Source organism: Phyllopteryx taeniolatus, chromosome 10 (genome assembly GCF_024500385.1).
Source record: "Phyllopteryx taeniolatus isolate TA_2022b chromosome 10, UOR_Ptae_1.2, whole genome shotgun sequence".
Classification (NCBI taxonomy): domain Eukaryota; kingdom Metazoa; phylum Chordata; class Actinopteri; order Syngnathiformes; family Syngnathidae; genus Phyllopteryx; species Phyllopteryx taeniolatus.
The window spans coordinates 8,847,022-8,860,821 of NC_084511.1; positions in this window are offsets into that span (position 1 = coordinate 8,847,022).

Sequence of the window (13,800 nt, forward strand, 5' to 3'; positions counted from 1 at the left end):
ACGTATGCACACATACTCTTTTTCTTTCTTTTTTTTTTTTTTTTTTAAATTTCAGAACCACCGAGCGATTATTTGTAATGGACGTGCCGGGAAATGTGCAGCAGGAGGAATGTCAACCACATGTTCAAAAATAAATAGAGCGGCGAGAATTGAAACAAGCACTCGGAGGGTTAATCAAAGCTAATTTCTTCATGGTTTCTCTTCGCGGCAGCGCTCTGCCGCCATTTCCCCTGTCACTTTATTATTGCAGCATTTCTTTCGAGGGTAACGCTAATCCGCGCATAACTAGGCCCTGCCATAAGACATTAGCAGCAAACGGACGCAGAACAGAGTTAGAGGGGTTGTTTTTTAGCCTAATACTCATGCAAAAAAGGCTTGAATTCCTTAAGAATCACATTGTGTTTGTGCAAAAGCAGTGAAACTTTTCCTGGCTGCAGTCAGAGGGGTGTTAAAAGGGGGGAGAAGTGACAGGAGTCCCTCAAGCTCCCCTCTGTTCTTCTAATGGACTCCTCCGTCGACATGCTGGGGTTAGAAACATCATAAGTTCATATTCCCCACATGAGACTTTCCTCCATTTAGCGGTGTTAGCTTTCACGTACCTCAATGGCTCCATCTTTCGCAGGCCAAAGAATCAGAGTCCTATCAGTGAAATCAAAGGCGATTACACAGCTCGCCAGTCACGTCGGATCTCTGTGGCCGTGCTAAGTATGTAGCGCAGGCCGCAGCCCCCGAAGTCTCTGTTTATTCAGTCAAAGTGCTCTGTAATTTATTTAAAATAATCTATTTTAACAAATAAAGAGGTCATTGAGGGAGTGCATGGCTGCAGGCGCACATTTGAAATGGCTCTTTAAGAGGCCGGGCCGAGTGGACTGCACCCCCGGAGGAGGATGCTTTCCCGCGTGGAACGCGGCCACGCAAAACCCAATGGGAAATATCTTGTGCGGAAAAGAGAGTGAGCGCTTGCCTTCGGCTCATCTCCGACACTTGTTATTGCCGTGGTGACCTCTTTTAGCAGTCTATAGTGACCTCAGCTTTTATACCCCAAAAATGAAGTGGGGCACCAACCCCTTAAGAAGGCTGGCTACATACCAGAAAAACTACTCTACAGTAGTGCCTTGAGATACGAGATGAATTTGTTCCATGACCACACTCATTCAAAACATTCATATCTGAAATCATCTTTCTACACTGAAATGAATCGAAACTCCATTAATCGGCCTCCAGTGCCCCCAAAATAAATGTTTTGTTTCTGTTTTTTTAATCAAGAAAATATCACTATCAATATCAAATATATATTTGTAAAAATCGAGTAAAAACATAATTAAATAGATTGTTATGCATTAAGCAGTTTGTGCATCATGATTTAATGCTTCAAACCAATTCAGTCTGCTTCTTCTCCTGGTGTGCCCGCCTTGGCCACCGGTAGGCAGTACTATATAATACAGTCATGCAGACACAAATGAAGAAGAATAGACTTCTTGTTCTACTACTGTACGTTGCTGTAATAGTAATTTTGTTGTAGACATTTTGTTGTGAGGATAAGCGGCTCAGAAAATGGTTGGATGGATGGGTACTTCCTGCTTTTTGTGTTGCCTGCATATGATCCATGGGGCGCAATCATTTATGTCCCGAAGCCCTACACTGGAATCTCTTAAATCACCTAATACGGTTAAACAGTCACTTGGTGCTAGGCAGAACTTGTAGGGTGCAATAATGTGGGCCCGACAGCCCTGTTAAGTCGAACCTCTAAAGTCACCTCAGATACAGTAGTTTTCACATTTATTTATTGCTAGGGAGAGTTTGTGTGTTGTAATAATTTGTGGCCCAAATCCCTACCCGGGGACTTCAAAAGTCACATAACACCGTTGTGCAGTCACTTGTTGTTTGGAACTTCTCGTAGGGCACAATCACTTGTGGCCCAAAGTCCGAGAGTACAACCACAAAATTCACCACACATAATTTTATTTGTTTGTTGCCAGGCAGAACTCACTGTACGTGGAGTCCCCAAACACTTTCAGTGGAACCTCAACCCAATACAAATGTCCGCTCAATTGTTGCTTGGCAGATCTCGCAGGGCGCAATCACTTTTGCCCCAAAGCCCAAACAGTGGAACCTAAACTCACGTCACACAGTTGTTTTTTCTTGTTTTAAGAAAACTTAAGAAGTTGACAAAGGCAATGATGCTTTTAGGCTACCGATATGCCAATCAGACTTTCTACATCGTTACATCAGCAACATGGGGCAGAGGGCTTCACTGCCCCACCAAGTAGAGGGATAGTTGTCAGGAACAGAAAACCAGACAAAGTCAGGCAGACAGTAAGAAGCAACACCCCGCGATAACTTTTTTGCCACAGTGACACTGCTGGATCTGGAGGGGCACTGCCCTAATAGCCCATCATGGAAAATGTTCACTGTTCCTTTATCACTTAACAAATGTACATCTACCATATACAGTAAATAGACCCCTTGCACTGATTACCATACGCCTTATTACGCCATACTCTTCTTATTGAAATCTCAAATCCAGACTCTTGATACTTGTTTGAAGACGGGGTGGAAGTGTAGACCTAAATAGAAGGACACTTTCTGAAAGACCACGAACGTCTAGAAATAGAAGACATTTTCCGACCAATCACCAACCAGGTGCTCTGTATCTACGGGATGTCTCCTCCTGCCTGATGACATGTGACTTGCACCATCAGAGGAGGTCTGAGTGAAGGGAGGGATTCCAACTGTAAGAGGCCCGTTTGTATAAATGGAGCCAAAGTACTTTGCTGTATTTGGACTTGTTTGGCCTTATTTGTTTGCTCACCACACAGCTTGGTGGGATGCAGGGCAAAGTTTTTCCCTCCCACTTGAAAGACCAACATGTTGTTGATGCTGGATGCTGGCTTCCAAAACCACTTTTTTTTTTAACCCCACCCCCATCATTAAACCTGCTTTCACGAAGCCTTTCCATAATTTAAACCATCAATTACAGTGGAACCTCAAAGATGGAAGACAATCTGATCAGGGATCCTTTACCTCCCATTTCTTTTCTCTTTTTGTAACTAATGGAAATAGTAATACAGTATTTCCTCACAATATGTTTTTTAATGAGCTTTTACAGTGTCCTGTCTTTGCTTAGTGTAATATGGAAAAGGAGAGTTAAAGTCGCAAATGCTCTTTTCAGCATTTATTGAATGTGAGAAGAATAAAACACAAAACCAACACAAATGATGAGCACACTCACACAGGAGCTGCTGTCGACCAGAGCTCACGCCCAGTCACTCACACGCACTCGTCGACAGTACATGCAAACTCACTGGGCCCCGCCTCTTAAAGACACATGCATGTACACAGGCACTACAACATGTTTTGTGTTCAAATATGTTTTTTCAGTAATTTGTTTAAAAAAGTGTGTTTTAATAATTTTAGGTTCTTTCAATTAGTTTAAATGCGTTTAAAGGGTGTGAGTGGGGTAAAACTGTGTGTGTATATATATATATATATATATATATATATATATATATATATATATATATATGTATTTATATATACATACACGTTAGCACATCTGCCTCACAGTTCTGAGGACTGGGATTCAAATCCTGGCCTCGCCTATGTGGAGTTTTTATGTTCTCCCTGTGCCTGCGTGGGTTTTCTCCAGACACTCCGGTTTCCTCCCACATCCCCAAAACATGCGTGTTAGGTTGATTGAAGACTCAAAATTGTGGTAGGTTTGAGTGCGAGTGCGAATGGTTGTTTGTTTCTATGTGCCCTGCGATTGGCTGGCGACCAGTTCAGGGTCTACCCCACCTCTCACCCAAAGATAGCTGGGATAGGCTTCAGAACGCCCGGGTGAGGACAAGCGGTACAGAAAATGGATGGATATATATTTATATATCTATTTATTTAACGGGAGGTTCACTTTGTAACATTCTTAATAGTTGTAGAAGTTGAAATAGAAGTTAACCATGGTTAGTATTAAGATGTAAAAAGAAGGCGTATTGTGCCTCATGCATTTACATTTTCTTAAAGAGCAAATAGAAATTAACCATGGTAAACTGTGAAAACAATCTTAACATTGATAATAAGTGACATTTTTCTTCTCTATTCACCTTCTCCTAACACCCCTTTTTGAGGATTCTTCTTTTGGATTAAGTCTCTCATTAAGAGGCAGAAAAAGCCAAAGAAAAAGCTAAAGGTCCCACATATAGTGATCGATCGATCGATCAATCAATCAATCAATCAATCAATCAATCAATCAGCCAGATCAACAAGTATAGTAGTTAGAAACTTGATAAAGTTTGACGAAGAGTTTCATTAAGCAATATAACATGCCACGGAGTGATAGTGATGTACTGTTCATCATCTCGGCTGTGATTCGTCCAAAGATAATCAAATAGTTCTTCAAGTGCCATTTATTAGTTAACAGTGTAACAACAAATTATGATTAATTTGTTTATTTAATCAGTTCGTTTCACAAACAGTGGCGTTAGCCGTTAGTGTAATACGCTAACTAGCTTAAGCGTCAGTGTCAACATTGAAAGAAAATAAATAGCAAATACAGCTTGTTTTACAATTTCCCTTTCACGGAGGGCGTTGAACTATGAGTCCACTTCACGTCAAGTCGTGTCGCGTCATTTCGCAGGCACTCCATGATGAGCAAAAGTTGCCCAAAGTAGTATGGAAATACTAAATGACGCCAAATGTGTACTCGTTAGCCATGTTAGCATGTTGGCCAAGTCTCCTCGCCTCTTTGTACACTTAATGTGTCATTACTGTGCCATTTCATCATATGAGAGCACATGGAGGGATTCTCTCCTTGCCTTCGTCCTTATCTGACGACCATTCATAATTTCAATCTAACGTTATTTTTGGACATATGCCCATTGTTGCAAAGCTGTTTTAAAAAAAGCCACAGTTATGTTACATAACCACTAAGCATGAATGCAGGCCAAAGTAATGATTTAGAACACTTGTGAGGTGAAGTGACACGTAAAGTTAAAAGTCTGAATGCTGCCGTACTGTATATATTCACCTCTGTCCAATCAAATTGCTTGCTTGGAACTCACTCTTGTAAAACATCCTTCACATAATAAAATCGACTTGGTGACCACCCTTGTTTACAAGGTGTCATTTTTACTTAAGTCACACCTAACGCACCACCCTAACTGCTACCACTACCTCCTCCAAGGAACACAGTGGCATTGGTAAGATTTCCTAACACTCCAATGTGGCAGCCTTGTGTGGGGTTAGGAAAACATCGCGCACTGGATGACCTTTACTGGACCTCTTCTTCTATATCTACAGTGTATAGATGAATTTCACCAACTTGCTTTAGGAAAACATTGGTTGAAACCGTGACTGGCACCTGGTGCAGTAAGTGCTCTTTCCCGGCCAAAGAAAACCTGCTTCAGGGTAACCATTGTATATGACTTCTTATAAGATGCTATTATTTCCGCTTGTGGGTTGGACTTTTACTTTCTAGAGCCTTCTTTCTCTGTCCATTCCTGATATTTCCAGATCAACATCCATGCTGCTCTCTCAAAAGGGCTTCTCCGTATGTATTGGCCGACATGTTGGTTTGGGTCATGAGTCGAGGTCAGGCTGGTGGATTACGTTACTAATGATTTTGGCCTGAGCTGGAAGCTTGTTTTAGAAGAAGTTTGAAATTCGTACATTGTTATGCTCAGAGAGCTTCTCATTGGGCCAAGAACGGCTGCTTGATTATTTAATGTTCTTGTTTTACAAACCGGCTTAATCTTCAGAGCAAAGAAACAAGAAATCCAATCGTCACGGTGGATTTTCAGGACTCTCTGGCTCAGTGGAAAGGTGTGTTCAGCCCCGTAACACAATCCATCGCTTCCCTATTTGAGATGTTTGCATGTACTGTAGCGCCCAGCGGAAAGATGGGCTCCGTGATTGAGCCCACCCACACTGCGCCGACGTGATGGAGCATGCCCCTCAACTCCCACTGGGGGCAACAAGGTCCTGTGTCCACATTTCAAGCGCGCCTGTCACTCACAGTAGGGGAGCGAGGGTCAACACTTATGTTCTCCAGCTAAGAAAGCAAGGCGGAGAAGCTCAACACAGTCTCTTTGTGCTGCTCCTCACTGAAGGAGGATGGACACAAAGTGACCAGAGTGAAAGACAAGTGCAAAAGGAAATACGCTTAAGTATGGTGGGGGTCAATTTATTGATCAGTCAGTCAGGCGAATCTTAATTCTTCATCTTATCAAGAGTAGACGAGTTTGTGGGAACCATTTGCAAGGTCCCTATTAGGGTGCCTGGATGAATGTAATCCAGTGATGCCACTGGGAGGGACAGTCATTGGTTTACACTGTCAAACAAGAAACACAGTTCAAGAGTAATTACAGAATCGAACAAATGTAATCAGAACTGAGGTGCCATCGATCGGGAGGCAACTAAAGTAACACTGTGAGGCAACATTGCATTTTATTTTCAACGTTATGCATTTATTTTTCATTATCATCATCATCATCATCACTTTTGCATTGCATGATTACCAAATATGGTCCCATGCTCTTTATAAGGTTACCTAGCTCAAGGAAGGTAAAATGAAACAAAACAAAAAAAAGAAAAATGCTGAAAATTGTTTTGAGTCATGAATGTCGTGTTCTATTGTAGTATTTTTTTTTTCAAAGTTCGGACCGACTGTCGTAAAGGTGTCAAGTTTGCATCAAATGAGGTTGCTTGGATTCTCCTCTCCACACTTGCACTGATGACTCATTGAAGGCCGCATGCCTGCTCGTTATCTGCTCATGTTTGAACCTCTAATTGAAGTAGTTGCGATGAGCACGCATAACACATCTTGAGGTGAACCTGCAGGACATAAAAGAAGGCGTGACTAGAAAGCAGGTCGATGTGCTGTCAACTCTTAATGTAATTTAGCACACAGAGCAATGAGTTTGGTCGGGTGTAGAGTTTCTTTTAAGTGGCTAATGCCTGCGGTGGGCCAGCACCCATGGGGGACAAGAGAGGTCAGTGTGTTTTCGGTGGGACGTGTGGAGCGGGCGTGGGGCTGCTTCCTGTCGTTCGCTGCCGGGCCCTCTGAGCCCCGATGACCTTTGAACCCCGTACAGCCTAGCCGACCACCTCGTCCTCGTAGAGATGCGTGTTGGGGTCAAATTCTTTGGGTACAAGCAGAGCTGCCTCACTGACTTACAACAAAAATGTTGCACACCAGCTAATATGGTTGACATGTTCTCTCAGGCTGTACTCTGATATTATAAATGATCTAATTGAGGTCAGTTGGGTAGATTTTTGCATTATTTTTAATGTCTTACATACAGGTAATAAAGGCAAAATAAAATGAAATTACAATAATCAATTTGTAAAAATATCATTTTTTTAATGAAACTCTCTGATCAATGAGTTTGACTTTTCCTCATAAGGTCGAGATTTGCCAGTCTGATTCTTGTTTCTTTTTTCCAGCCCTCCCATCCATTTGGAGCCGGAATCATACTTTTAAGGTTGTTTGAGAGCCACTGATCAACAACCAATAAAAGCATAAGATTTTCAGCACTTGCAAAATGTTGGGTGGAAAATTGAATTGAATGAATTGTAAGTCTTTAGTAACTATAACTACACTGTTAGTGAACAGGGTTCCAGATTCATGCGCTACTCCATACCGTCAGTCATTCCAAGTATAGCACCCACATGCTGGGAAATCAAAATGTTCGTCTCCACCATGCACATATACAGGTGATGTATCATAGCCCTAACTATACATCCATCCATCCATTATCTGAGCCGCTTCTCCCCACAAGGGTCACGGGAGTGCTGGCGCCTATCCCAGCAATCATCGGGCAGGAGGCGGGGTACACCCTGAACTGGTTGCCACACCTACAGGCAATTTAGAGTCTTCAATTAACCTACCATCCATGTTTTTGGGATGTGGGAGGAAACCGGAGTGCCCGGAGAAAACCCACGCAGGCACGGGGAGAACATGCAAACTCCACACAGGCGGGGCCGGGGATTGAACCCCGGTCCTCAGAACTGTGAGGCAGACACTCTAACCAGTCGTCCACCAAGCCGCCCTAACTATACACTCTTAAACATATTTATAAATTCTACAGTTATTTACCGCAAAATACTGTAAATTGATGATACAGCTTGGATCAGCTTTATAATCAGCCATGTCAGTTGTATGTCAATTTAAATTCTTTTACTGTATGGTATGTGGTAAATAACTGTAAAATTTACGGAAATGTCTAGCAGTGCATTCTTGTGGTCACATTAACATTCACGCAAACAGGAAGAAAAAGTGCTTTGTTCTCCTTCCTCGGCTTGTCAAATCAAATATCTGTCAGAATTTGTCATAAACTCAGCACGGAATTGCCAACATTATGGTTTGCGTTTGCGTTTCACAACATAACAATACAACATTTATAAATCTTGTAAAATGGGGCAAACACTGTATCTGTAATGTTTATTGTATGTATAATACGGCATCGGCCACAAGTACAGATAAGAATAATGTTGGATGAAATTTGGTTCTTGGTTGTTGACAGATGGCAGGAATCTGGCTCTAAATTATGACAGTTTTTTTGAAAAAGTTAACTAAAATGCGTATTTCAAATAACGAGGTATAATAGCCTATCGGATCACAAATGTTTCATTTGCATGAGACTGGAACATGCCCTCAAAACGGGCTAATTTTAGCAAGACAAGAAAAAGGGAGTAAAAGTGTTCTACATTTCTTCATCTTTATTTTGATGAAAGCATGTCACAGATATGCTATTAGGACAACTGGGAACTGTTTTAAATCTATTTTTAAAATGTATAATATGTCTCATAGGATAACATGTCATAATTTGTGCTAGAAATAGGATACCTCAATGTATCCTCATTTTTAATACACCAGGTCATATCGATGCTTCGCCGTTTGGAACATTTCAATTTTATAGATTCAACAGCTGACTGTGATAATATAACATGTACTATATTTGTTTTTGTTTTTTTGAGCAAAACAACAATAATTTCCCAGAGGAAATATTCCAATTCAATCTTTTTATTTTGTTAAAAAGAGACTTAAAATATTAAAATGTGTAATTATTATACCAGACCGCCATTACACTTTTAATCTTACACACTCCATAAAGACATTTGTAAATCCCTGGCTTATGGTTTCCAGAAATGTTTTGGGTTAGAAATGTTTCCCTGTGATTCGGCAGTGAAGGATCCTCTAAAACCTGACATAGTCACATTAATCATCCGAAATGTGCAGGGAAGGTTACTTACCAAATATACCTCAAAATGTAAAAAAAAAAAAAAAAAAAAAATGATGCTGAGCAGAGCAGCCACATTTTCAGTCACTGGAGGCCTCCAGTGGCTGCCACTCATTCCTTGAAGCTTACCATTCCGTCCGCTGCTTCGCCTTACGCTCCATCATTCATATAATATACTTGAACGCACTTTGCCCAAGTGGCAGACAGCTGTCGACAATTATTGCCCAGTCTCTGTAGAGAACTTGTGATATCTAATATTTCCTTGCCACTTGAACAAATAAGACATAATAACTGCAAGATACTTGACCACAGGGGTTGTCGAGCTCATTGATTTTGTGTTGTTTAACCTTCTGTTTGAACCCTCTACACTTCAATGCATAAAGCAGGGGTGGGGAACATTTTGATTATCACGGGCCATTTTAGTTTTTTTGTAAGGAACCCCGAGAACCATAGTAATTTTATGAAAAACATGATCCAATGATCATATAAATGCTTATTTGTTGGTTGAATGTTTTGGCACTTTCATAGCAGTCTCTTTGAGGTTTTATTGCACCGCTGTTGGGCGGTATTCCTCCGTCCCCAAAAACATTATTTTTCAGGAAATTAATAAAACTGCATACGGATCTTTTCAAATATTAAACATTGTATCATTTAGGTTCTCCAGCTATTTTCAACATTTTATACTGGCTCATATTTTGTTTAATACTCAGACCAACGTGGGGACTAATAATAGTAGTGATTTGTAGAAAAATATGAAATTGACCAAATTTGGACGTGGGTTTCCACCCAACAGTGACAAATTGTTTTAAGAATTGCATGGGGGACGGGCACATAGCCTACGAACTGACCACCCCGGCCATTTTGTACAGGACACAGTAGCATAATGTATAATTATCTACTTGAAAATACAACCAGCTTCAGGTCACAAACATTATAAATCATTGCCTCAAAAGACGATGTAAATACTCACACACATTGTAAACACATACACACACATCACAAGCTCACGTACACACTTGCACACGCACGCACACTTAAAGTTGATGCGCTGGCGAGGTGCTGCAGAGCTGCAGAGCATCAAGGGACATTCACAAAACACTCATTAACTTCCTTCACAAAGCTTCCTTTGTGACCTGCCAGACCCTGGCTACTCCGCCCCCCTACACACACACACACAGCGAGCCCAATAAGAAAGTACATAAACACTAAATGGGATTTAAGTCCAATGTGTTAGAGCTATCACGATGGTGAACTGAGGGCCACCTCCTTTGCGCAAGCCTTTTAATGAAAGAAACAAGCCACTTTTGCAGCAAATAAGTGCTCATGTCTAAGACCACCTTGCACGAATGTGAAGAGAGCTACAACACATTAGTTAAAAAAAGAAAAGACATAGGTTTTGGTTATCATTAAGAGGTTTTGGTCACCGTTGCACGCACAATAGTAAAAGTTCATTTGGTACTAGTTAAGGCTACGTGGTTTTGGATTAGTTTTGGGGCTAAAGTCCCATCGGGGTGACTCTTGAAGCAAAATTTACAGCTGAGCACATCATTCAGAGTCTCCTCACTTATCTTTGCACTGGCGTAAGCAGTGACCTGATCACTGACCTTATACCAACCTGCACCGCATTTCAGATATCCATCCGCGGTTAAGGTAAAGGACTGTGCGTGGTCAAAATAAATTGTGTGATTAATCTGAGTTAATGCATAATTAATGCAATTTTTTGGTGTGATTAATCATTAGTTCACGCCTTAACTTTGACAGCCCTCGGTAGTTGACATTTTTTTGTCATTACGTATTCGGCTAAACAGGCAAGGCACTTCCTTTCGCTTCAGGCGACTGGCGGAGCCCAATGGCAGGAGACCAGGACAAAGCAACTATAGAAATGTTAAACGTCTACACTGTCATTTGTTTTAAACAGGATGGCTTCAAGAGCTACTAAAGATGAGCATAGTCAATGTTTAGGCTTTTTCCTGTTTACATATATTTCTATAAATAAATGTTATATACATACTTAACTTTTGTCCAAAGACACCAGCCATAAAGAAAACAACATTTCAGAAAAATCGGGGTTAAACCATCATGTCATGAGCTCATAATTATGTTCGTCATCGCAGCACACACAGGAAGTCTGCTCACCTGTTTTCCGGGTTTGGTCATGTGACGTTCTGCATAGAGTGGATTACCAGAAGAAGTCATACACTCACATCCCAGAATATGAGGTACATCTTAACACTCAAATCAGATCCATTACAAGCGCTGTATCAATTTTTTTTTTACATTGCGGAGAGGTATTCATTTAACAATTATTTTAATCATTTAGATAGCAGGGTTTGCACAGCTGCCACACAATTGGGAATTTGCATGTTTTTGTTAGGTTAAGGCATGGATGTGAGTGTGAATATTCGTCTAGATTTGCCTTGTGATTGACTGGCAACCAGTCCAGCGTGTAACCTGCCTTCTGCCTGATATCAGTTGAATTGGCTCCAGTTACCCTTGACCCCGATGGCGACAAGCGCTATAGAAAACGGATGAATGCTGTGATAATACATTCATGAGGTTATATTTTAAAGTTCCACACGAGTGATTCCTTTTAAAACAGCACGAGCAAGACAAAATGTTAACCATATAACATGGTGCAGCAATTTAACTTAACATACTGTAATTGCTGAGATTTCACATCGCAATATTGTGCCGCCGCAGGGCTAAATGATAAATGCTCCACATTGAAATATGTCAGTTAAATCCAATGGACCCAGAATTGAATGGCTAACTCTGGGTTACTCCAAAGCCACCATTATCTTGTTTATCGTGAAACATTTATTGTGACATTCAAACATTATTTTTTTTCAACTCTGTCTGAGCTCAAAACCGAGCATTATGTTCAAATTACTGTACTGTAGTTAGTGCTGGTGTAGCTAATGTTGTTGCCGGTCCACGCTTAATAAAGAGCCTTCCTGTGGGGATGAAGCTTCTTTGTTTAAAGTCAGTGACATCTTTAGCATGACATGGCTGCCCCTATAACACTAATAAATCTAACGTCCACACGGGCAACCTGCTCGGGTTTCTGCGGCAGATGAGTCGCTGGTGAAGAGGTCAGTCTCTCTGTGGGGGGATTCCCTCTCAGGAGGTTAGCCAAAGACCACCAAAGGGATCACCGGATGAAACCACAGCACACAGTCTGAGGCTGTTAACACAACACTGTAAACGCTGTCGTTTTCGCCGTTCACCTACATTGCAACAATGACAGACCTCAGCAGCACTGTTGTACTTTTTGTACGCTAATGTAGCCAATGTGGTCACATTACGTAGAGTAATAAAAGGCTACAGTTCCTCTAGGAACAGTTCTTCAACCTAAAAAGTAAAATTGCCAACCACTGGCCTGGCACGCACATTTCTACTGTATGTTTTCATCGTGCTAAAAAGCAAGCTAACAGTTTGTTAGACGACTCTAGTTACGATAAATTGGCTTGATAGCTAAATGAAATAGGTAGCTAACATACTGTGGGTAGATGGAGGGACAATTGTAGATTGTTGTCGTGTAAAGGGACCCTTATTGCCCTCTTCAGTGTGGAGTCGCTTGGTGCGCCATTTACATTCAATAGGCCACTGTACTGACATGAGTTCAACTTGAGGGGGCCACGTGAAATATTCTATAAAGACATACTTGTTAGGTTCAACGTAAGGAAAAGTGCAGTCAAGATGAGAGGTGCATGATGGATGATAGAGCAATAAGTATCTGGGCTGAGGGGGAAATTTCTAATTACAAGAGTTGAAACGCACGCTCGTTCACTAGAGGTTGGGGGTTGGCGTCATGAATTGAATAGTGTGGTGAGGATTCCCGGGATGGACCCAAAGTGGCACTTTTTTGCCAACCACAGTCCACCTCGACCCATCACATAATCAAGCCCTTCAAAAAGACACATTTAAATACACGCCCTCTCATTTATTGCCTCGTTACAAAAAAATAAAAAGTTTGCTAAAATGAGCATGCTGGTTTTTCCCCCACATAGGGCTCCATTCATGGCAGACGGGTGCAGCAGAACTGCTCTTATGCTTCCTGTAAACGGAGTGGCATCAATCCAGAGCTTGGCATTAAATGTGAAAACAAACCAAGACACCCACTTTTATCCAGCCAGATAATAATAATAATAATAATAATAAAAAAAAACTAGAAGCACAAAATACAAAGTAGAATTTAACCATTTAAAGCCATTTTAAAAAGATGAGTTTTGCTTTCTGAGTGGTCCAGTCACAGATGTGTTCTGGGAGTGTGTTCCAGAGGGAGGGGGCAGCTATGGGGAAGGCTCTGTCATCCCAGGTCCGGTGCTTGGTTGTGAGTAGTAGAGACAGTAGGTGTGCATCAGACTAACGTAGGGGGCAGGAAGGAGAGTGGTGGTGGAGCAGGTCTTTGAGGTAGGATGGCGCCAGGTTATGGAGGGCTTTGTAGGTGAGAAGAAGGACTTTAAATTTGATGCATTGGGGAAATGCTGTCGCAGTAATCGAGCCTGGAGCTGATAAAAGTGCGGATTGAGGTTTTCAGGAGGAAGGAAGGAGAGTGATGAAT